The sequence below is a fragment of the Anas acuta genome, chromosome 11 (assembly GCF_963932015.1).
Source record: "Anas acuta chromosome 11, bAnaAcu1.1, whole genome shotgun sequence".
In the NCBI taxonomy this organism is placed as follows: domain Eukaryota; kingdom Metazoa; phylum Chordata; class Aves; order Anseriformes; family Anatidae; genus Anas; species Anas acuta.
This window is the reverse complement of record NC_088989.1, coordinates 2228406-2254213: the sequence shown is the minus strand read 5'-3', so window position 1 is coordinate 2254213 and position 25808 is coordinate 2228406. Positions and strand designations below refer to the sequence as shown.

Genomic DNA, 25808 nt, shown 5'->3' with positions numbered 1-25808 from the left:
CAGAACTGCCGCATTCACATGAGTAGAAAATGGGCGAATATTAAAATATGCATCATGAATATTCAAACGCATTTGCAAAAGAGACTTCAACTGCGTCCTTGTCATTTGTGTGTTTTCCACAAATACTGTAAAAGAGAACTTTCCTGGCAGAAACATTCATCAGAACGGAAAGTTTTTACCAAGTAACTCACTCAGGTTACAGCAAATATTCATGAAGCAGGTACTTTAAATTGGCGTGCATTCGCAGGGGGAAGTTGGTTCTGGGAACCTCCAATTATGCAGCAGAAACTTCTTGTACGGCCTGCTCAAAAAAAGCCAAAGAAAAAGGCTTATTTTGATAAATTATTCAGCAAAGATTTTTGAAATGGCAAATATAAATGTGAGAAAAAGACAAACTTCATCTGTAAATTATTCACTCAGCATTGCGAGGGAAGAAACACCCCGGCAAGCTAAGCCTGAAGCTGCAGCTCCGCCTAAGTACACAGCTGTGTGCAGGCAGCAAACAACTGACTCGCTCATACCAACCTCCCTGCAAACTCCAGATCCTGGACCCAGCCCAAGAACTGTACTAATTGGAGTCATTGCTAATAGCCCAATCTTGCATTTGGCAGGTTTTTATGCAAAAAACCCCAGAGCCACCAAGTGCAGCAGCCTCTGGCCCCATCTTTAACCAACACGGGGACATTCCCGAACCTAAAAACAGGACTCAGCCCTTCTCCGTTCATACCCACTTGTGTTGTGACTGCTTTGAGGACGTGTTTCTGTGTCAGTCTAGGGTCTACAGTGAGACATCTCCAAACGCAAACAGAACCTAAAGCACTAGCAGCAACAAATACACGGCCTTTCAGTTTAAACCATGAAAATAAACAGGCATGAAAACATATCCATATAGTTCTGTCTGGAGGATTTCTTCTAAACGCGAGATGCACAGCTCTCCAGCTTTGTTAGATTTCCTCAAGTAGATACCTACCAACCTTCAAACCCACCAGATTCATAATAAATTTCATAAAAATCAGATGCCTTCATTTTTCCTTCAGAGGGCATATGGCATGAAGGGTCTATGGAGAGTGCACATCATGGGAACAGGCTGGGTTTGTTGGTTTGAAAGAGGAGCCTCCAATATCCTGGCCTGCCTCTGATTTTTATTTAACTTATAGGTTTTTTTTGTGTGTTTTACAAAATGTCCTGACAAGGATAATTAAAATAGAAACAAGCACAATTATTCTAAACCCTCTCTGTCATGCATATAGGCTAACACCTTTTTTTTTTTTTTTTAATTCTGTTTGTCAAGGGAGATACAATTGTATTCGAAGCAGTATGTAGGTGGTTCATTTTTCCCTCCTCACATTTCCCTTGACAGTAGTTTGAAATAACATTCATCAAACAGTATAAAGAAGTTGAAAGAAATTAATTAAGCAACCTTAAAGGAAAAATAAGATGTCTTTTCAACAGTGCTCGGATTCTTCAGTCCTATATTGCTGCACATCATAGCTTTTGGAGCAGAAAAGGCAGAATAATGCTGCATGTCTGCATAACCACAAAACATTACATTTTGAACATTAGTGTTGGTCCTACAGTTCCCAGACGTGACTGAAAATGTCCTCTCAAATCCGTGCTCTGAATTCAAAGCAATATTACAGTTCAGACACCATTCCTGGACTCAGCCCTTCCAGCAGGACCCCAACACAGCTCAGCCCAGCCAACATCTGCTGAAAGTCCTTTGTTGCAGCAGCTCCCCTCCAGGAGGCTTCTCAGGTCCTGCATTGAACACAATCCTCGGGTAATTCTTCATTTCATGTTCACATTATCCGTTCCTCAAGGTAATAACAAAGGGGAGATGCAGATATAATGCCACCAGGTATTCTCACACCATTCCATTACTCGCTAATAATCTGCTCGGTACTAAGAAGCCATGATGAAGGGATTAAATGTGACATATGCAAGCAGCTTGCCAAATACATAGCTAATCTTTCTCATTTGATGCTGCTTTTACACGAACAGCGACTTGAATATCTATCTGTCTTTCCATCTATCTGGCTTAAGGGCTTTTAACCCTTCCCAGCAGAATTCAAGAACAGAAGAGGGATTGCCAGCAGCAGCACTCAAACTGGTTTGCTCTTGGGATAGGACTGAACGCAGGGAATCTGGATTCTCCTCTTCTGCCCCTGCTGCTCTGTTACCATGGGCAAGTCTGCTGGGGCTGGATTACCGAGGAGCATCCTCCCCTCTTCCCCTCCTCTGGTACCAGAGCTCAGCCGGTGGCAGACCAGCATCGCACCGAGCTGCTCCACTCCTCTGTGAACCAGGGGCAGGAAACGCTCTGCTTCCAACAGGTTCTCGAAGATTTGGGCTGTAATTGCTTGTAAACCACTTACGTGGTAAGTGGCACCGAAATCCAAAGTGATAATTGTAATAGAGGCTTCAGCTGAATCTATTTTTGGCATGTTAGACATACTCATGGACTTGATTCAAGGCAGCTACTGAAAACTGTAAAGTGTCCAAAAACTGATAGAAAAAAAATACTTTGATTAAAACTATTCCAGAGGCAAATAAAATCTTCAAAACACTCTCTGAAAGCTATTGTCATGGCTTCGAGATGAAGCTCTTGAATATTTTTTTGTCACAACAGGAGGCAGAGGCCTGGGAAGAGACACGAGAAGTTTAATGTTGAACAAAAGGTGCTCCAGTAAGCGCCCCCAGTAAGTGCTAGGAGGATGCCGTTCCTCTGGTGCGTGTCCCCAAAGCAAACCGTGTCAGTAATGTCAGCGTGCCGGACAGGGGAAGAAGGCAGTGGCAGTGCCCAGGGGAACACGGCCTGCAGCATTAAGCTTTTAATCATCCAGCCCTCGGATCAGTGAACAGGCACCGGGTTGCGTTTTGCTCTCCGGTACGGCTGCACACCTGCCCTGCAGCGAGCAGAATTAAAGAGGAGACATTAATTAGTGACCACGGCATGGAAACCACGGGCACATTGCTGTTCTTGGCGTTATTCTCCACACGACACAGCACAACTTTCGGTGCACTAACACACTCTGTGATGAGCAAGGGGCCACACACTCTAGGCTTATCTCCCTACCTCCTGGGGACACGCAGCAGCAGGTTCCTATGAAACACTAAAATCATCCTTTTTTTCCCCAGAAAGATGCAGCTTTTCCAGACTTTCCACTAACTTCCACTTTATGTAGCCTCAAGGTCAAGATTACCTGTTATTAAAAAAATAAAAAAAATCCAATCATTTCCTTCCCATTTACTTTAGGTTAGTGGGTGCTGTGTCAATAAGGATAAACAAAATTTGCAGACCAATGTAAGCTCTCACTGTGTATGAGTGACACAGTTTTATACAGGCTTTATATGAAATAAAAAGTGACTGAAGCAACAGTATGTTTTAATTATTTCCTTCATAAACTATCAAATTAAATTTTAAGAAGCCGGAGACGCTATCTCTTATTAAATTGCGACTGAACTCAGCGATGTAACTTGTAATGAAACTTTCCACACCAGAAAGCTTTTTTGTAATTTTAATCATTTTCAGCAGCCTGCCACGCACGGTATCTTCCCAAAGCTTCTTATTTCCGCTTTAGGGCGATGAACCGACCCATCTGAACCAGGCAGAAGCTCCCCTGGGCTGCCAGCCCCTTGCCCCGCCGCTGGTGGGTACGGCCGGTGCCCGGTGGCCGTGCGTGGCCGCGCTCCGATGTCCCATCCACACATGGTTTGGAAGCAAGCTGGGTATTGATAAGAGGGGTCTGCCAGTCCCCCCAGCTGGTTGGATATGGCCTGCCTTGCCTACCCTTATTCCTTACTTACCCTTACACTCGCTGCTTTGCCCTTTCTCTGAATACGGCACCAAACGGAGCACCCGGTGTCACGGAGCAGAAAGGCAGCAGGTCCCAAAGCACACCTCCAGAAAAGTCACTACTTTGAAACACTCAGCCTGCAGAAACGTCAACCTGCTTCTCCTTCCCTTCATTGCCAAGATCATTTTTTAAACATCATTATTCCTTTAATTATTTTTTTTTTGTTTTTGTTTTTAAATGCCACAATACTTGTTTTCAGTGGAAAAAAAATAATCCATAGCGTATTTGAAAAACACACACATTAATCAACACTTCACATTTGAGTAAAAATTATCCTCCCTGATTTAAGCAGTGATACAGTCTCAAGTTAGCAAAGAAGCAGCAGATAAAAGCTGTGCTGGTCTGCAAGTATTTGACTTGTAGAACATAATGACAGAAAAATGGCACATTTTGGGCCCAACCAGACAACTACAAAATCCACAGGAGTCGCTGGCTCTTATTTTTGGATCATGCCTTAAGGGAAGAAGAGGAGAAACAGAGATGAAAATACAGCAGCTGCTAAGAACATGAAAACCCACAAAGAGGAATAAGATAGAGAAGTGGAGAGAAGTGGAAATGTGAAAGTTGCCAGGAGCAAAAAAGAAAGGAATAAAGAAATGGAGAAAGGAGTCGGAACTGTCTCAAACTGTCAAAGTTTTCACAATTTAATATAATGTATTAATGTAGCAGAGAGAAAGGAAAAATAATCTATAACTGGTTTCTGCTTTAGACAAGAGAGCAGTGCTCAGGTTATTTATTTTCTTATTTCAAGCTCTGGCAGTCAGCGTGGTTCACCATGGCTGGTCCCTGACCTCCCTCCCGCGTGCCCTTGTGCAACTCATTACAGCTGAGCCGGTGACCAAGATTTTTTTGGCCACACGGTGACAGTCCCAGGGGCTCAATTTCCCATGTCCTCCTTTTGGCTGATAACACCTCAAGCAGATCTCTAACAAACCACCGCTCACCGAGTCACGGTCATAAACGCTGATTTTTCAAATTGCAATTTCGTTGTTTTAGGTGCAAAATACTGGTGTGCCTTATTTATTTATTTTTTTTTCTTTTAAGTTTTATTCATGAGCTAAAGTGACTTTGGGCAGTCACAAACCAATTTTTCACTGCGCTCTGAACAGATGGTTGTTCCAAGAATACCAGCAGCCTGGCAGTGTCAAACAGACCTGACCTTCCCAAGCAGCACTGCAGACATTTTATTAAAAGCAAAGAAATAAAAACCCACTTACACATCTCCATATTTTTCAGCGTTATTAAGACACAGCCCGTGGCAGTGGGCAGTGCAGGCACACACTGCCCTCCAGGGAAACCTGAATTTGGCCTCAGGGAGGGGAAAACCAGCTGCTGGAGTTGCTGTGCTGGTGGTGCACACCCAAGCCCAACACCACATCAGTCCCACTTTGGAGGAGCAGAAGGAAGGAGGGACATGGCGTGACCCCACCAGCCCCACTTTCCAGCTCGTTCTTCTCTAAGTAGAGCTGCTGCGATGGGCTTTGCTCACCCCAAAGAAAAACCTTCTGCCAGCCCACAGGTGGGATAAGTCAATGTTAACGTGGAAGACACCATCACACCGTGCAGGACCAGCAGCGCTCCTCTGTCAGGGCAGAGGTGCAACCAGGTGCTAAAAATGCATCAAGCAAGTTTATCAGCACAGCCAAAATGTTCCAGCCCTAAAGTTCAGGGTCATTATCCCATCCTTCCATATGTGAGGGTGGGAACAGCACCTTTTACAATTTCTCAATTATAAATACTTGAACTTAACTGCAAGTCTTCAGCAATTTGTTGACTGGCGCAGCTTTATGAGTCTATGCTGACAAGATCTTCAGGGGAAGACAGTTCAAATTGTTCCTTTTTTTTTTTTTAATAGAAATAACCCATTTTTAAAGATCATTTACACATCATCTGTGCTTACTTTTCCAGAAACCACATGGGGAAAAAAAAAGTTCATTTTACTGCACTTTCTTTTTTTTTTTTTAATCTCGATGTCCTTAATGTCAAGGAAAATATAATTTTCTCCATCATATTCATGGAGACAATTTTGATTTTCTAGCATATGTGAAATGTATTTTTTACCTGTCTGTGGTCTATAAAGAAACAAAAGTTTTGGGGGACAGCACCCAGGCACAACTCTTGCCACTAGGTTAATGATATTGAATCATATCTTAAACATAAAAGTTAAGCCTTCCTTAATTACCCGTTCATGAAGAGTGGCATCAATATGCGCACTGTCTTTTGGGGGATTTTGTGCAAATTACTCACTTGACCTCATTCTTAGAGGAAATGAAAAGATGTCACCCTTCTAGCAAGCACTGTCTTTTGCCTGTAAGATATAAAATACTGCAGAGGGATTTTGAAACAAGTCCAGTGTTAGTCAGAGGAAGTGAACACAATCTCAGCTGGTGTCCTCTCAGATGATAAGACAAGAATTGCAAGTCGGATGGAGTCAAATAGCTCAAACTCTATTGCACTTTCAAGACAACCATGTGTGAAAAGTGGTTGGACTAAAACAGTCGAACTGCTGAAGCACTGCTTTAATGCAGGAGGCAATTACAGACTTATGAGGTGTGAGCACTTCTGAGCGAAACACATTCCATTTTGAAGACAACAGCGTGTGAAGTGATAGACCATCTCGGAAAAGGCAAATCCAATTCTTTAGTGTAAAGCATATTGCTTCATGCAAGTGGCCCTGGGTACTCTCTGGCTTTTAATGCTATTGAGAACCACTCATTATGCCTCTGACTCAGAGCTTTAACTCATTCAGAGCACAGCTTTGGAGCTGGGGAAGCCGTAGTGGGAGAAGAAAGCTCTGCTCAGGTCTGAAACACGCCTCCAGTGTAACGTGTTCACCATGGGCAGAGGAATCACTTACCTCACGTTTTGCTAAGGTACAGAGAGAATTATAAAAAAAAATAAATGGCAATTCTGCTGAGGGACCATGAGGAGAAAATAGTAATTTCAGTTCAGAAATGTTTAGTAGACCAAACTGTTGAAGTCTCTCATTCTAAATCCAGGAGGCATACGGGCAAGGGGACAAGTTTGCTGCTAATCACATAGCCAAATATATGATGTTCTGGGTCATGCTTCTGACACACAGAAGAACTTAGCCAGGAGAGATGTAGCCCAACAAATGTAGCATCAACGGGCCACACTATGCCAACCAAGGTGATTTTTCCTTTGCAGGTTTCCCCAGTTTACCGTCATCTAACTTTCAATGTTGTTTTCTTCTCAGATATTTAATTATTGGAAGAAAAGCAAAGAAACACCTCTCATCCCAGGGCATGGGATAATGCAAACCACCTAAGCAATGTTCCAAACTCAAGTAAGTGGAAATTTGGCCCTGGAAGTATTCATCACATTTTTTCTAACTTCACAATTTTACTTCAGCTGTCAGAACAGCAATATGAAATAACATTGTATATTCATGCTGCCATCTGCATTAAAGTACAAAATCTCCTAGCAATCAATACAAGTGTCCAAAGAACACATCCCGTTTGTCACAATAACCTTCAAAACTTGACAGAAAATCATGCAAATTATGTGGTTTGGAGCTCTGTCTATCTCACGGTTGTTTATACTCTGCCAATATCATTCTAAACATTTTAGTTTGGGCTTCCCATATTTCTCAAAAGAAAGGTTGAATCAATAGATTAAAATCTACCATAGGTTTGTTTTGCTATTTGTGCTCCTGGTTAGTATTTCTGGATTTTTAGAAACGCTTGTATGACTGCACTTGGAGAATTACCCAAAAAATCAGTGTGAAATTGGCTTTAAACTGACAAGTCTCAGAATATCATTAATCAACATGCTTTTCTCAATTCCACTTCTTTTAAGAAAAAAAATAATATAATTTTAGTGGGAACCATTACGCTAAGAAAGTACAGTATTTTTCTGAATCACCAAGCGTGATAACACCACAAATCTCAGTTTTAACCTTATTAAAAAAAAATAATAGTAGTTTAAGGGAAAACAAACACACCGCCAAAGCTCTGGGTGCTCTGAGCAAGGTGCCCTGCACAGAGAGGGGTTTTTTACTGGCAAGGAGCTGGCTGGTGGGGCTCACCTGTGTGTGTTTTGCACCTTGTGTGTGGTGAGCCCTCTCCTCCCTCTGAACATCTGGCCAGCCACAACGCAGCCGTGCACCAGGGTCCTACCTGCGTGCTGGAGCCCCGCAGGGCTCAGGCATCTGCTGCTTGTGCCCCTTGCCAGTTCCTCTAGTTAGGATGTATCGGGGTTAGGAAGCACTTTAGGGAGACATTCATTCACACGTGTCACAGCCTCACTGCCAGCTCCACCAGCTCCAGGCAGGACCCCAGGAAGAGCCCGGTTTGCGGAGAGCACCTCGCGTGGCTTTGCGGGGTGTGAGAGCGCAGATCTTGGCGCTGCAGAAACAAAGGCAATCTGCTGTCAGCACAGAGCATTTGCTGAATGCATTCAGTATCGGGAAATGCAGATTACATTGCAAGTCTATAAAAAGCTCAAGTTTAAATAACATCCGTACAGCCTCACCGTAGACAGCCTTCCAGGACAATGGGCAGACTGCTGGGATGCACTCGGAAAGGTCGTGCTGTAACCAGCTGTCTGCACAAATCTTATGACTGGAAGCTAATAAACAAAAAAAGTGAAGGAAGTAGTCAATACCCATTACAAGCTAGAAAAACAGACCACATGCACCGTAAAAAGAATTTAAAAAATCGTTATTGGGTAGATGTGCTTAGAAACCCATCGGAGAATTCACCAAACTTTGAAACTGAATCCAGCCACTGCTGCTTTAAGCCTGAATTCTGCATTTGCATTAAAAATTCATCATGATATTTATAGATGAGTTTAAAAAAAAAAAAAAAAGAAAGAAAGAAAGAAAAAAAAAGTGTTAACAGCCTGTTGCAAATGACTACATCGGGCAACACCTCTTCTGAGAGCTGTACCAGGTGGTACGACTGCTCTGCCCTGCACACCACTGGGGTGCACAGGGGGACTTCTTGGGTCCGTTCCTGCCACTCAGAAACCAGGGTGGGCTTCACCTTCACATCCATCAGGGTAATGCAACATCAATCACATGGAAAGTACAGAGCTAAGATTTGGGGGGGTTGCTCGTTGTGTGGCTAAAAAACGCAGTGAGACTTCTCACCGTGTGAGGTTCGTGGTGTCCCAGCCAGCCAGCCTGTGCGGACGGCCTTTGACTGCAGGAATTGAGTTTGGAGAGGAAAAGATAACTGGGGGAGAGGGGCTAAGGTGATTTTAGCTATATCTATTTAATATCTAATCTATTAATTTCTAATCTAATCTATTTAATAAGAGAAATAGAAATAAGTTAGAGACTAAGAGTGGTCAGTGAAATGAGCCGAGTAAGACCTCCCAAATTTCCAGGTGTTCTGCTGAGTTCTGGTTGACTTCTGACAGAGCAACCTTTAACGTTAATTAGTTTTGTTCATTTACTTGTTAGTGTAAATGAATGCTATCGACAATAATTGCTAGGAAGAGGACACAGCACACCCAGATACTGCAATAATTTGTCTTTTCAGCCCTGCCCATTGCATTCTAGTATTTGACACTTAAGCTTCTCTGGAGCAGAGGTGATGCCAGTCACCCAAAAACTGTTCCAGACAGACGTACCCACACATCTTCGGTCCCTAACTAGACCCACACTAACAGAAACGCAGCCTTGCAGCTGAATTATCAGCAGTTTTAACACAGCGAGATACACAGTTTTTTAATTGAATACGCTAAGATACAACCAATCAAAAGATTAAAGAGTACACTTAGAATGAAAAGGTGCCTCTGCATAAAATACATTCTCATTAGGAGGAACCATGACTGCTTCAAAAAATCCCTGAGGTCCTTTCGGGACTGGCAATTTTTAATCTAAGACAGTTCTACGCAAATTAGGGAAAACAAATCCTTAAAGAATAACATCTGGCTTAACAGTCCTGCCTTTTTTTACTCCAGAGGTACCACTGATGTTATGTTATAATTGGTGCTGCGTGCTGTCCTTTAAAGCTCGATGCAAATGTTTTCCAATGCTAGATCTTTAAAATAAATAAAAAAGGAACCAGTAATGGAAACTTTAGCTCTTGAGACATTTTGCAGCAAGTCACTCCAAGTTGTATAGACATATATTTAGCGAGTGAGTAATGTGCCACACTCTGCTACAAGTGTGGGCTCCCGTCTACTCTGCTGCATAAACTTTCGGGAAGCTGTTGGCCGTGACAATCTGCTTCCAGCAGGCAGCCTGAGCTGCCGACTTCTGGAAGCGACGGCAGCTCCTGGGAAAGGTCCCTGACACTGGTCCCTCAGCATTAACTCACAACTCCCATAGCTCAATAATTGCTTCCATGGGCGTGTTGGGATGTTATTCCAACTTTCTGCAGGCTTGCATGCGAATGCATCACTTCAATAAGCGAGTGGGTGCTCAGCACCTGCCTCCCAAAAGGGGCAGCAGCCCCCAGCCCACGCAGCGGTGATGCTCACATCTGTAACCAACTGCCCATTTGTCCTCAGGCTGACACGAAGCCCTAATGCAGTCCATAACCGCCTGGAAATGAGCTGTGTGCCCCTGTGCTATACGTCTCAAATTAGAGCACTTGTCTCAGGCACTGTGTGTTCTCAGCGCAGGAGGATTAATCTTTATTACACAGCTTGCCAGCCTCATCTCAATTACTTCAGCCATTTACCACTGTATATGGGACCTTTGGGGAATGATGGGAATATTTTTGGTGGTTTTGTTTGTCTGTTATTAAATTCACCTTCAGCTTTTAGGAAGCAGAATTCTTGATTTTCCTCCCTGAGGGGGAATTCACCATTTTAGGAAAAATCTTCCTGTTTAATCTGATGACCCACAGCCCTTCCCTGGCATCCTAATTTGCAAGTTCCAGGGGCTGATCAGAGCATCGAAGTGGGTGACAAAAATTTAACCAAGACAGCAATAAAGGCACGGGGTGTGCGATGGGGAGGCCCTGCTGGGATGCACCGGCCCCGTTCCAGAAATCCCACACCAGCTCCGGCTGCCAGGGGACCGAAACGTCCTTGGCAGGAACCTGGAACCATGACTGCAATGACAAAGCACAGCACAGTCCAAGTCCAGAATTCGATGGACAAAGGACTACCTGCCAAAATGCATTTTCCCCCTGTTTTGAGCAGTGTCTGTCAGGCTCTGAATGACACGGGAACGAACAGCGGGGACTCCGTGAGACACAAAGCCAGCAGCCACCCTGCCACCAGGTGGGAGCTGGAACACTTCACTGCAGCACCACACAGCTCCCTTATAAATAAATAAAATAAAACTGCCCCAACAGATGTAATTTTAAGGACAGAATGACCAAAAGCTGGGTATTTCAGAGCACTTAGGTAGCAGAAAAGAGGAACCCAGTGCCTGGCGTGAAAATCCAGAGCCACTGAAGCCAGAGCACCTTGTCCTGGAGCCCAGCAGCACACCGAGTCATCTCCTGCACGCCCTGAAAACCCTTCTAAGTGATGCTCAGATGGGCCTGGGGCTTCAGGTGGCATGGGGACACATCCTCCAGTGTCCTGTACACAAACACGTGCAGAAACCAACCTTCACATAGCTGAATAAATAGACAGTATGTAAACAGAGCTCCATTTGAATAAATCCGCAGCTATTCTTTCGGTCCAGATTTCTCTACTTCTACTCATCATGTATTTCCCTGTAAATTTAAATGTTTTGCAGCTATGCCTAAGATTGAGATGTTTTGGGGAGCAGTGGGTGTACAAACTACTCAATGCAAAATTAATTTTAATAATTAATAATGGGGGAGGATTTCAGAAGGAGGGTTTTTTTCCTGTACTAAATTGAGTTTTGCTGATGAATGTTGTTACCTGGGAGGAGATGCCAAGCTTTATTGTTTTTTTCTATTCAGAATCTTACAAATTGGTGACATCTTATCTATTAAATAGCAATCATCTTCTTCATTTTTGGCACAGATGGCTGCATGTTGACATTTTTTATCAGAACAATGCAAACTGAAAAAATATTGAAAACACATTCAGTAGCACACTTGAGAAAACTCTCAATGCACGTTGGGTACAGGGACAGCGAATCTAAATACCTGGCTGGGATTTGTCCTCCAATTTACTGTAAAGCTTATTTTAAAGTTAGCAGTCTATTTTGAGTTATGATTAATGGTTTTGAAAAGGCTTTCTTCAGCTGCACATACCAACAAAGGATTTAGAATTAATTCACATCTTCTAACTTCTTCCTTAATGGATTTTTAAGGTCCGCTGCAAAGAATCAATCAATACCAGGCTGAAAGCTCTGGCATGTAATGCATCCTGGAGCATCAGGAAGGGCTCTGCACGAAGCGAGGTGAATTATGATAGCCTGAATTAATTGGAATTATTTGCAGCTATTAAGAAAAGCTAAATAATCATTTGCATTAATTTAATTTTAGGATACAAAGACAGCAACTCAGTCTGATGTCAAAAAATATACCAAAGTTTGTTGTTGTTGTTGTTGTTTTGGGGGGGGGGAGTAAAATATATACACAGTTTTTGGTTTTAGTTTTGTTTTGCTTTAGTAAATCCTAGCACAACTTTAAAAGACGCTCAGCAGTGGCGTGCACAAAGAAGCTGCCATTAACTCAGCTAGAGCAGAGTCAGGACAGCAGCACAAGCTTTTCCACAAGTAGAAGGAGAATGAGGAATGCACCAACAGAAGGGAGTTGGGCAAGTTACAAGTGCCCCTGTGTGATGCTATTCCCTTGGAAAATGGAACTTTTTTTTTTTCCCCATTACCAACAGAAACAATCAGAAATAATCACGTCAGTGGCATCCATTTAAACGAGAAGATTGCTGACAAGAATAAAGATAGCAAGTTCTGTCTGTAAAATTCAGAAAAATAACTGGGTTCTGAAAACAACAGAGATTTATCCAAAGCAGTGCCAAGATCTCCTAAACCATTCAGTGCCAAAATCTTTTATGAGCGTGGGACTAAATCCACAGACTGGCAAGCAAGCCATCAAGCCCCACTGATTATGCCATGGATGTTATTTATTCTCATGTTATCTCCGTTCTTTGCATTTATTACAATTTCCATACTTTATTACTTTGTTGGATGAGATACAACCAAGAGTCTCCATGGGAAAAGATCGGTGTAGATGTTCGGAAGTTAATTAATCTCAGAAAAATAGCTGTGCCCTGGGAGATACCTCAGTTACTGATCTTAGAGGTCCTAGAGAGTGCAAAGAACAACTGTGCCATGTCCAAAGCATTAAAAAAAGTATATTTCATGTAGGCGGCATTCCAAAAATTGATCTCTCGCAGTAACAATAAAGTAGGTTGAAATGTGGACAGGATCAAACTAAAGGTCTTATCGGACAAATACAAACCTTTAGAGGAAAGTAGTAAAAAAAAAAAAGTGAAATGGTTGCAAAAAATAGTTTCTTCCTGAAACATAGTTAGTACACCCAGGTATGATTTTGTTTTAACATCTTCAAGTTTGTTTCTGTTATTGCTCAAGGACGTTGAGGCGAAATGCGTTCAATATAGGAGGCAAACATCCTCTCCCTGCCTCCTTGGGAGCCCAGAAGTCTTGCTCTGAGCCCTGAAAACCACATTCATTTTCTTTCTGGCTCACGCAACAGCTTGAGGGATAAGATTTTCAGGTTGAACTTGCCAACCTCTGCAGAACAGTAAATAAAGGGAATATTCAGCTCTGTAACTAGAATGGGCCCTACTTTGTAGCCTCTTTTCATACATATTTATTTTAAAATGTACTATATTTTAAAAATAAATAATTGACACCAATTTTAATAGGACCACCTTTTGCTTTACGTACTCACGAGAAGATAGACAACTTTAACCTCCCTTAGCTGCCAGGACTAGCCTCAGACCACGCATAGTGCCAGGCACAAGGAAGGCAGAAGGACGACGTGCCCGACACGCTGCGTGTTCCCTGGGTCCCCCGCTCAGCTCATCCCCCCATGTCCCCACGCCTCTCACTGATCCCAGTGTATTTACAGTGCCTAAATGTTTTCTGATTTGTTCCTTTTCCATTCCGACCTGCCTTCTCATCCACTGGCTGAAATTCCCTACCTACCTGTGGCACACCGTCAGCCCTTCTGAGTAGCCTGGACCAAAAAGGGTCGGCCCCGTGTTACCTGCACGTGCCCTCTGTCCTCATTAAGGCTGCGCTTTCCTTAGTTTCATCTGTAACAGGGAGCTCCGTGTAGGTCGTAGGGCTGCTATCAGAGCATAGATAGGCAATGCATCAACAATAAACTGCTAAAAACAAAAGATGCTTATCAAGCAGGACTCATCTCAACACTTACACAAGTTCAATTTGTCTCCATCACCCCATAATTTATACTGCAGCATTAGTATAAAAGGTTTTCTTTTTTTTTTTTTTTTGTTTTTAAATCCTAACACTATTTCACGTAGGGAAGATGGGACAAGCCAGACTGCAATAAGAATTCATCACATTTTGCTACCTTAGCTGTTTCTATCACTCTGACATTACTTTCACCCCAATGCCTCAGCAAATAAAAATCCATGCATCAGTCTGAGCTGAAGGGATCATACAGCATAAAATTACACTTAAGATAAAAGTAATAAATTGTCTGTTTTCCTGCTGTTTATATTCATCTATGGAAGTGATTATCATTAAAAGGCACTATGATACAAACACCCCCCGGTCATTTTGGAGCGTGTTTCGGAAGGAGCCTGTGCGTTTTAGACGCTGCTCTAGTTACTTTACAGAAGATTAATTGTCGATCATGTTTATGTAAATAGGAAAGCTGAGATTCCTGTGCATCCTTATTCATAAATTAAAAACAAAGCTTTCCTACAGTTGCCGCTATAAAGGGGAAATAGACCTTGACTAGACGTAATGAGGCATTTGTGTTCACCATAACTATAATTTACTATTACTGCTCGAAGAGCCATCAGTTCTTGTTTAGTCTGTTAAGTGACAATAAGTGAGGCTAAAATAAATTCAAATGAACACTCTTGGGTCACCTTACTGAATTTATGGGCCGTAATAGCACATTATTTGAAACAACTGTACTTTTTGGTGCCGCGTGCGATAGTTTGAGACACTGCTGAGATTTTTTCAGGCCACGTACACAGGTACCTGCTGACTCCTGAAGCGCCTGACTTTTGAAGGATGACCTCTGGTTTAGCTCTGGCTCCCTGGAAAGCAGCACACAAGGTTATTCGAGGGCTCACAAAGGCAGGTGAGTGCACGGCGAAGCAGCTGTTGTGTCTCACCCCGAGAAGTCCTTGCAGCACTACCAGAGACACCCAGGCACCGTGCGGGCAGAGCGGGGTGATGGAGGAACCCAGCCCTGCACCAGCACCTCCCGCAGCCCCCTGGCATGCACCTGCTCTTTTTGTGAGACAAATTCAGAAGTCATCTTCGAGCAGAAGAATAGAGCTGGCCAGGAGAAGAATGGCCTGCATAACCAAGGGTGTGGGGTGCCAGCAAACACTGCTGATACCCAACCACGGCCACAGCTACAGAAGAGATCCTGAGAACTTCCCTGTCCTCCTCGTTCAGCCTCAGCTCAGCTCTCCTTGGAAACAAGATTCGCTAAGGAAAAATATTTCTTCTAAATTTCAAGTTATCATTTGAGAATTTTTTTTTGCCTGTTTTACAGTAAATGGAATAAAAGGGAGAAAAGAAAACAGAAAAAAATATATATATTTTTCAGAAAACTTCAAGCAGAGAAGCAGTGTTTCTTGATAGTTGCCATGGGAAAATTATTCCAGTGATTAAAAAAAAAAAAAAAATCAAAGCTCCTTCTCACACGTTGCCTTATTTGCATACACAGTGGATCTTCTCATAATATATTTCACTGAACAAAATAATTGCATGCGTGTGCTACATGAAGTGCTCCACGGTTTGTTGCCAGAAAAAACGCTAAGCCCACAAGAGAGATTTTTCTAATGAATGAGACCAGGCTGCGATTTCTTCTGTGTTTTGGGCAAGGAGAGCTTCTCCTGCTCCAACAGCAGCCGCCAGGGATGCTGGCCCTGTGTGAAAGCCCCAGCGGGGCTCCCTGTGCCTGGGTGGCTTCAGGAAAGGAGCTGGTCTTAAAAACTTCTTGAACTCTGATTCCAGCACGGGACCTCTCTGTGCTGCAAGAGGTGGGACACCATCACGTTGGGGAGCACTGGGTGGGAGGCGCTTTGCTCCAGCACGGGTGCTGCTGCGACCAACTTGCAAAGAGGAGGACAAAAAGAGGAGTAGGAGGGAATGGTCGTGCCTAGGCCAGGGCTGATGGAGCCCATTTAGCACCAGCAAAATGGCTTTGTGGCAGGTCTCCAGCTCAAATCGAGCTCTCCAAAGACCCAGCTATCCGCAACTTCCAAAGTGTGCTGAGCAGAAGGCAGCAAGAGCATCTCCCGACCATCTTCCGAGCCAAAGATGGCCAATGAAGAAACAGCAGCCCTCACGTAGAGCCACAGCTGAAAACTGAGGAGCTAAATCCAAAGCCTAATTTAAGTAAGTGAAAGCCTCCTATTGACTTCAGTGAGGCAAGATGGGCTATATATGGAGACGGTGGCAAGCCCTCACTTTTTGTATTCCGTTACAGTCCGTGACACAATCTGTTCCCAAGAAATGTAAGGACATTTTGCTTTTCAATTAAAATAATGTACTTACATAACGCTCCTGCTTCTCACTCTATTGTGCCTGGGCTTCTCGTCAGGAGCTTATCACTGCAATCCAGATTTCTTTATCCACCTTTGTGTCTTATTCCCAGGGAGTTTCACAGCATTTCAATACAGCAGCAGAGCCGTTCTTTGGAAACGCTTTTCCAGCTCCATTATGTGGCTGAGGCGAGGGTACGTGATGGAGATTATTGTCATGTTGCCCTTCTTGAAGTATGGAATATAGAAATGCTTGAATACAATTTTTAAGCTATTTGGAGGGAAATAAAAGCCTGAGCTATCTACAGTGCCCTAAGATTAATCTCGAAATCAGGAGAGAGGCTGTTAATTCTTCTGTTGTTGCGGGGTGTGTAACACACAGCGTAATGCTCTTCATCATACCAGCTTTCATTATGGATCAGGCTCTCATATTTATTAAAAATATTAACACTTCCTATTTATTTAACCCTTCTCCTCTTCAAAGTACGTTTTAGACATTAGCTAGTGGTTTTAATGACTTGGGATACTTCACATCTCTCTGCTAGGTGAAGCTGAGGAGTGGGCTTCACTCAGCGCAGCCAAGAGGATTTACAAAAGGCTTTGGCACCTGGTGAGGCTGCCTCAGCCCCAGCCCCAGCAGGGCTTTCCGGCCCCCCTCTCTAAAGCTGTGCCCACAGCACAGGGACGGCACAGGTACCCACGGCACAGGGATGTGCTGGGGACTGCACCCAGATTTCAGCAAATGAGCACAGTTTGGGGTGAGGAAAGCAGTACCAACACGACCACGGGGCAGCTCGCTCTGTGCCATGTGCTCGCTCATGTGCATGGGGATGCTCCCCGAGCACCAGGAACCTGCCAGAGAGGTTTTCTTTTAGGTCTAATTTAGACATGGATGGCATAAAAGCATTTAAGAGCTGTAAAAAAAAAAAAAAAAAAAAAGGTCACCTGCATGACATCACCAGCATAAAGTGACCCGGTTATATTACACCAGGTTTATGGGCCTGATCCATTGGAAAATTGCACAATTTGGCCTGGTGGATAACAAGGAAAAGGCTTTTTCAAGCTTGCTGAGATGTTAGAAGATGTGAGAGCTTGCCTCAAACTATGGCCCTCACAATAGAACGTGTGTGTGTGTTTTAGGGACCAGACTCGAACATGCAGTTTGATGCAATACAAAGCTTTCTTCCAGGCAAGCCTTTCAAATAGAAAAAAGGACTATCATGAAGTTGAAATCTAATTACTTGTGTTCTCGGATGCTCTCAAGCTACAGACCCCGTCGCACACTCACTGCGGTGCAGGTGATGCCCCCTGGTGCAGGGACCGAGCTCCCTGGTGTTGGACATTGGTGTCACCAGGAATCAGGTCAGGACTGTGCCTGTAGCTGAGCCCTTCATCAGCTCCCCCAGCCCAGGCTGTCTTTACAGGATGGGCTTTAAGCAGGTGGCACCTTTGGCACCTTCCATTTGTGTTGACCTAGCACAGCTCCACCAGAGCTCCCGGGCATTTCTCCCCGTCTCAGTCTGCGTCTGACTGCAGATCAGCTTCAAACAGAATAATTTTCAGGTTTCTTTCACATAAATGATCTGCTGAGAGAGCGTTTTAGCAATTCAACTGAAATTTCAGTGTGCTAATTTCTCCCCGCTGCAGAAGCGTCAGTGTTATCAGCACAGGACATCAGGGAGCCTCCTGCTTGTTTACCTTCCTCCAAGACAAACACACCAAAAGGTTTCAGCTGGCTTCTGTCAAGGAGAATTTGAGTCCCAAACAGTTTTACTCCCCTGCAAATAGCTTTTCTGAATGGAAAATAAAATAAAATCAGGCACTTCTAACACACAATCGTTTAAGACCATCCACTTTCCTCATTGTTCCCAGCACTGAAGGCACTGGCAGCAGCGAGCCAAGGGAAAACCCTGTGCAACTGCATCCCCGAACTGCCCAGGGCATGCTCTTTCCCGGCTTCTCTGAAAGCAGGTGTGGAAAACAAAAAGGTATTTCTCTACCAAATATTTCTACATAGCCTCCATTCTCTGGGCTTTTAAAGAGGAACATTTATATTTCTTCCAGATGTCTTCCTATTCCAATGTAATCAGGTAACTTAAAAAAAATAAAATCAACTGTTTTCTTTTTTTTTTTTTCCTATCCCTGCAAAGACAGAAGGAAGTGAAATATCTAGAAGAAAAAAATGCTTTTGGATGGGGCAAAAGCATTTTGGAAAGAAAACTTCTTCGAAGCCATTATTTTAAGTATGACAACCAACAAAAACCAGCGACAAAGCCTGTACGAGCAGCCACAAGCCCAGCTGGTACCAGCAGGTTGCCTCGGAGGTCCAAGAAGCTCAGGGGATGAAACGTCCGTGGGGTTGCAGCACAGATGCAGCAGCTCTTCGGCTTTTCCTCCCAACACCCACTGAGAACTTCTTGCAGTCAGTTCAGACAAAAGCCCTGGTTCGTTTCCCTTATCCCTCACCCCATTGATCTTCCCAAGGGCAGCGTTTGTGCCGTTAGCAGAACTCCCCGGCAATCATTTTACAGCTCCCAGCGGCTGCAGGTTTGCGCCTTCTCAAGGTCTCCGACTTGCTGCCTCGCTTACCTCGCCCTTCCCTCACCGAGCAGCAGGAACAAACGAGCAGCCCTTCGTGTTCAGTGCTCAAACCCTGCTTTTACAATCAAAGAACCCCAAAAACTCCTTGCTCATCTGAAGTAGTCACCAGTGAGGTTTCGCATCAGTGCTTGCACCAAGGGATTCGGGCACGCAGAAAATCATCACTGTTTTGACAGCTCCCAAACCCTACATTTCCTTTATTTTTGTAATTGTTGGTTTGCCAAAGACTTTAGAAGACCTCATTCAGTCTATAACACCTGCCTGGGAATTACCTTGAAGCCGTTACAGACCAGGCATGCAAATATAAGCAGTCTGGTGTGGACCGATCCTACAACTCGGAATAGAATTGTCCAATATCTGTATCTTTTTCATACAAAATACTCGTACAGATTGAAACCCATATGTTAATATTTACTCAAGCTATTCTCTTTTCTATCACGTCCTTTACGGACGAGGTCCTCACACGATCGCTTCCACCAGCCACCTGCAGGCCGCTTGCCACACCGACTGCCAGCTGAGCTTGAAGCTTCCCCGAGGTGCTGCCCGGGGCCTCAGGGCAGCTGAAGGTCCCTTCCCTGCTGGCTCCACCTCTGACTTCAGCGATTTCAGAGCCAGCCTCAGCCTCCTGAGCATGCATCACCAGGCTTTACTCTGACCTTCACACCAGGCTGAGCGCCCCACCGGGCTGAGGTTTCTTTCTGCCTGTAAAGCAGCTCTGCAACCACCAGGAACCCTCAGCACTTCCACCAATTTCCCCTGGTACAGTTTTTTCCCACTGCAGCTCTTTACGTACCTGAAGCCTGCTATAACCAGCAGGAAAACGTGCGCTAATGAACTGAGGACTTCGACCAACGCATCATTCCTTCATCCTCTCTGCATGGCGATATTCACATTAAAAAAAAACACAGCAAGAATAAGCTGCCTTCAAAAACATTTACAAAAAATCGACACCTGCAGCTGTATAAGTAATAACAACAATTTAATACGGCACTGCCACTTTGCAAGGTGCACCCACAGACCGCTTTGTTCCAACACAGCTTTGCCATCGCCGCCCCTGCCCACAGAAGGCAGCGGTGCTGAAGCTCGAGCAGTGCTGGGCGCTGCCCTCCTGCCCCAGCATCCACGGTAATGGCTCCAAACAAGAGAAAATTGAAAAACACTTTGCCAGATTCTCAGCTTTCATCTTTTCTGAGCTTTTCATAAAATTGGTAAAATACTTTCTTTCAATTATTCAATATAACTCAAGGCCAGGCTTTCCCTAATGAGAGCGACCGTTTAAAGAATACTTTTGCACAGCCGTTTGCTGCACACACCAGGGGTTTTTCTGGGCATCCAGGCTGCAGGGACCATCCCAAAACCTGTCTTGGAGCCTCAGAATGAAAATCATCAGTTATGACCTTCAGCAGCAGCAGCCCTCTGATTATCCCTAGATCACAGTATCTTGGATACTCATGGATACTCATGGTACCCGTTTGCTTTTCATTCTGCTTATTTTAATTCTTCCAATCAGGCTTGTCTGTAGGATATTGGAAGATTCACAAAATAGTGACAAAATTAACAGTGCATGATCAAAAGCCTAAAATGCAAGCCATATCCTTGAGCTATGGTGGAAGGCAGCTCCAAAAGGGAACAGACATTTAACTGTCCTGCAATTAATTCACCTCCTCAGACCTGTCGGTAACCAGGAGGAAGTTCCTGCTGAACACGAAAGATCATTTTGGATGAGATGAGGCTGCTGTGCCACCTCAGCCCAGGCTGGTACTGAAGATGCAGGCTGCAGAGCAGACCAGGAGGTTCATTTGAAGCCTGCTTATGGGCAGCTGGGATGCGGAGCCGTTTCCTTCCACCCTTTGGGGTCTGTTCCTGGGTGGTGGTCCTTCTTTTCCACCACAAAGCTGCGATCAGAATAAGACCAACTTTTTTTTTTTAAAGCTTTATCAACACTTTTTTGCTTCATAATTTTACCAAGGTATTCCTGAACTGTGATTACATTTCTGGCACCAATACAATACCACTAACACAGATATAATCATATTTAGGCCTCTGTAAACTGCCATAATGAACTACTACTGCTATGAAATGAAAAACATCAGACTCGTAAAAAGCCATTCTATTCATCATAGATGCTTTAGTATCTATTGCTACCATCTCCCACTAAAATTAACCAAAGCCAGAGCTCAGCAATATAGGACAAACACCAACCATGTGAGAAATTAGATCATGAAGTAAAATTTTGCTTCAATGAGCCATGAGTAAATAATGAGATTCGGTGTCTTCAGATCAGACCACTGCTGGCAGAGCTACAGAGAGATCTTCAGCTGGAAAACCTCTCCCTGTTTCACGTTTTGATGAGGTTTTATTCTGCTCATGCACATGGCTCCTTGGTATAGTCTCAGTAAGAAACATATGGGAAAATACTCCCAAACTCCTCCCATACTGACAAAAAGTATCTCCAGAAGCAACCACGAGCCAAGAAGTAGCTCCTGGACATCCTCTCCCTTCCCACAGGACAGAAACCTCCCCAGAAATAAAGATTGGGATGGAAAGGGCATCTGGCTAAAGAGCTGGGGCTGCTCCTGGGGGTGGCTTTCGTTCAGAGCAAGGTGCAGGCTGGAAGGGGGGGGCTTGGGGATGAGGAACAGTCACGCTCCCAGCCCAGGTTTCCCTCCAGGTGTTTGGTGCAGACGCAGGGCCACCAGCTCTGGCTGTTTGGGGAGGATGAGCCAGCACTTTGCTCTGCTCCACCACAGAACATGGAACATGGGCCAGAGCTCCCTCACCAGCACGGACACCGGCCTGAAAATGTGCCCGCTGAGAAACAACAGAACGATGCTCCTCCCCTGCTTGGTGTTTGCATCCGCAGGCCTTCGGAGACAAAAATTAAATATACGTATTAGCATATCTACATTATTTTAATGAAAGTGAAGATTCTCGTATGAAGATATGAGCCCAGCTGCCAAAATAAGCCTAACTACCAACATTACCAGGAAACAAAACCCAGCAACTCTTCAAGGCTTCCTGGGCTTCAGTTAGCAAACACGTTTTGCAGTTGATCATTCACCACAAAAAGCCACTTACAGTTCCTGTAAGGAACGCTGCAGCACTCTAACAAGCACGCTGAACGACCTCGGGGCTCTAATTTCTCCATTAGTTATACAAGCGGAGACCTCAGAATGAATGAAAGGACCCCAGATTTTGAAGCGAGATTATTTTGACTTGATTGTGACCTGCTTTGAAATCCTGCAGCTGCATTATCTTTTCTGAGCTTTTCAAGCAAGTTCTAAATGTCAGAAACCTTGGATATGGATGTTAAAAAGCTAAGACAGAAAGTGAAAGGAGTTTACCAATTTAACTCTCCTGTGAAAATCCTCCCTTTCAGCGAACAAAAGGGGCATCACTGGGATCTTTTCTTCCATTTGTGAGCCTGTAAATGTTTTTCTCTTTTTTTAATTTAAAAAATGAACACCAAGATAGTTAGAACTACGTTTAAACTATGATTTATTGCTCTTTCTTCTCTGCAGGGTCGCTATATGCTACAGAATTGTATTTATTGCTGGGTGAGAAGCACTGTGGGATTTCCCTTCCATTTTTTGAGAAACCCCTGGGGTCACACTGCCTTTGTTTGCCATCCATGCAATAGCAGAGAGACCTCTAGAAACCGCTGTCGTGGCGAGCAGCTACTGCTCTGAGCAAGTGCCTGTCCATTGAGCTCTGCCATGGATTCTTCTTCCCAGTGTACCTTGGTTTAACATCAGGTGATGAAGCATAAAACACTATTTAAATAATATAATTTCAAGAGCAAGCAAAGAACATTGCATTTATCTTCACTAACCTTGAATACGCCTGTCCCATCTAATGAAAAAAGTGATTGAGGGGACTTATTTTAGCTTGCTGTCCCAAGGCCCCCATAAAAACTGAATGGTAATTTAATTAGTTTCCTTTCTGGTGATTAACTAGGAATTTCTAATCATTTAATTCAAGTGCATCTTGATTCATTAAGTATCTGTTTCCATTTTTTTTTATGAGGTTATTAAATAATCCTGCCCAGGTAACCACGGCCATTGGTATGCAGACCTGACGAGCGTTTCGCATGAATCAAATAGGAAATATGCATGATGTGACCTGGCTTTTACAAACCTATTTGGGATCACCTGACTAGATGACAAATTAGCAGCTAATTTATTCTGACAGAACTCGCAAACCATGAGTCAGATCCTGAGATGAGGAAAATCAGCCCTTGGATGGCAATTTTCACCCCGCGCAAACCTGGGCCCTGCTTGCTGCCCAACCAGCAGCCAGGAACGATGCCACAAAACAGAAGGGTTTGGGTTGGAAGAGGCCTTAAGGACCGTCTAATACCAAACGACTGCCTAAAGCTGGTTTTTCCTTCCAAGCACAGCACAGGCTGGAGCCCAATGGAGGCGACTGGGGACAAGGCAGCGGGGGTGGGAGCTCGTGTCCGAGGGACACTGCTCCTGACCAAAGCAAATAACTCAGTTTTTGATATATCCTTCCCCCCCACCCCGGTAGAAAGGAGGCAGTAACTGCTAGCCGAGCTCATAAAAGATGATTAAATAAATCTATTAAAGTGCTATGAAGACTTAGAGTGCTATATACTTAACTTTTTATTTATATTTCAAGCATATTATAAAGACTGTGCATGCTCTCCAGGCACCCATACAAAAAGGAAACTTACAATCCGTTAAAATGTTGCTTAGCAGCATAATGTAATAAGAAAAGTTAAATTATCAGCCAGCGAACACTGCAGCAAAATATATTTCAAAGGCTCCACCCAAAACTTTCCCCTTGCAGCTCTAGCAAGTAACACGAATGAACGGCATGTTGGAGGCAGGCATGAAGGTCATCTTTTCCTTTATCATGTAATTGAAAACAGACAGAAGATGCCAGTATCCCTCGCAGACAAAAGATACCAAAGCAGATTTTTGAGCAAGCTTCAGCAGCACAAACACTGCGATGTATTTATAGCCGCTCTGCCAGAGCAGTAGGGTTGGGTTTGGTTCCTTGTGCGAGAAGGAGAAAAGAAACAACATCCAGCAGCTGAACAGTGCCTCTGTTCTGTTCCATTTATTTAGATAAGATGGATATAAGAACCCCTGATCATCCCAAAGGGACTCCAGGGACAGAGTCTGAATACAGCAGGACTCCCCCCAGCACGTTGTGCCCCGCACCCCAAAACCAGGGGCTGCTGCTGGTTGGGAGAGCCACTTATAGGGCAGGGGCTTGGCAGCGGACTGACAAAATCTTTCCACTGTGACAAGGTTAGAACAGCGATGGGTTTGGGTCCCTGCTGACTTCACACCTTGCCAGCACAGCCCCACACCCTGCAGAGGCAGTGCAGGACCGCACAGGCTGAATTTGTCACCCTTACAACAATTAATCAAGTCCTCTGCCTGAAATTACATCAAAAGCAGTGGAGCAACTCAAGGAGAAAGGTGACAGTCTTCCACCAATAGATCATAAAGTGTTTTCATTTTATTGAAACACGGTTTCCTAAATCAAGGTTTCCTTCCCCAGCGCTGGAAACCCAAGACAAATCTGCACGAGGCATGAAAAGCAAGCTGACAACAAACAAGAAATGCATCCTCCTGCTACAGCCTGATGTAGAGCCCGAACTGCCAGCATGATTTGCCTTAAAAAACTCCTTCTGTAATTTTATTACTTGCCACGGCGAGGAACGAGGATTCTATTATTTCTAAAGAAATCTTTTTAATTATATTGAATGCTCTTCAGAGGATAAAGTAAAGGTGTTAGAATTCTAATTGTGCGTCAAGGAAGAAATGTCACGATAGTGAAGATGTATCAGGAGATACTCGGTAGAACAATGCGACGGTGGGAACGTGAAAAGCCTGCAATTATTCAATGTAAGCTGGGACAGTTCATCATCCTGCTGGACGGCAGAAAGATTGCTGCTTTGAATTTTCAAGTAAGACACCGTCTATCCTTTCTGCAGCGTGTCATTTTGTAGGAAGGGAGCCACAAGTTATTATCATTGGCTCTGCAAATGAAGTTAAAAACGAGCACAAATCCAACCCAATTCCCAGAGCTCGCACGCTATCAGCCAGATCTTCACGGAGCGGCCGTGAGGGCTGGCACAGCGCACAAGTAGCAGCCACCGCTCACAGCTCACACCCTGCAGAGTGATGAGTAAGCAAGGAAGTAATAGCTGCAGGTTTACGAAAATCATCTTACCCATTGAATTAAGTGCCGAGCCAGCTGTTCTCACTGCCTGGCTCAAAATACAACAAACAATAAGACCCCCTGAGGGGCAGCCTCCAGGCAGGCAGGGTACCGTGGCAGTCTTTGGAGCACAAGACAGGAGCACAAGAAACCAGAAGCTGTATGGTATGAGACACGCAGGCTTTGGTCCCAGAGATGCCTTCTGGCACCAACAGGACACACGCTGAGCTTAATGGCCAAGCACATTTGCTGTGTGCACACCTGAATGTTGGTGGCTTAGGACTGATGGCTATAGGAGGAAGGGATCACGGAGGTACGGTTATTACTGCTGGGAAAGAAAAACCTGAGCCCTGGGACTGCCGTATGACTGCAAGGAGGTGAGCAGGCTGTCCTCAGGCTAGAGGAATGCTCTCTGCTCCGTGGACACTGCAAGAGAAGCTCAAAGTCAATTCAGGCGTTCCCCCAAGGGGGATCAATCCCTACCTGCAGAGACTTTTCCTCAGCTGCTGTACTACAGCTGCACGAGTGCTTAGCATAAAGCAACCGAATTGTGGAAACTACTTA

The 25808-nt window shown here is 44.3% G+C and overlaps 1 long non-coding RNA gene across 3 annotated transcripts in view; it reads right to left on the bottom strand.

Annotated features, from left to right (window-relative positions):
- Positions 1 to 424: 424 nt before the first annotated feature.
- LOC137862623 (uncharacterized) overlaps positions 425 to 25808 on the bottom strand; it is a 38946-nt gene continuing 13562 nt past the window's right edge. The window contains exons 1-4 of one of the 3 annotated variants that reach the window (XR_011100435.1): positions 8352 to 8449; positions 7997 to 8224; positions 3077 to 3203; positions 425 to 2906 (exon numbers count right to left, since the gene is read on the bottom strand). This is a non-coding gene — a long non-coding RNA (uncharacterized lncRNA). Of the gene's footprint in view, positions 2907 to 3076; positions 3204 to 7996; positions 8225 to 8351; positions 8450 to 25808 lie in introns of those variants that run through there. The other 2 variants (XR_011100433.1, XR_011100434.1) reach the window with 2 other exon arrangements.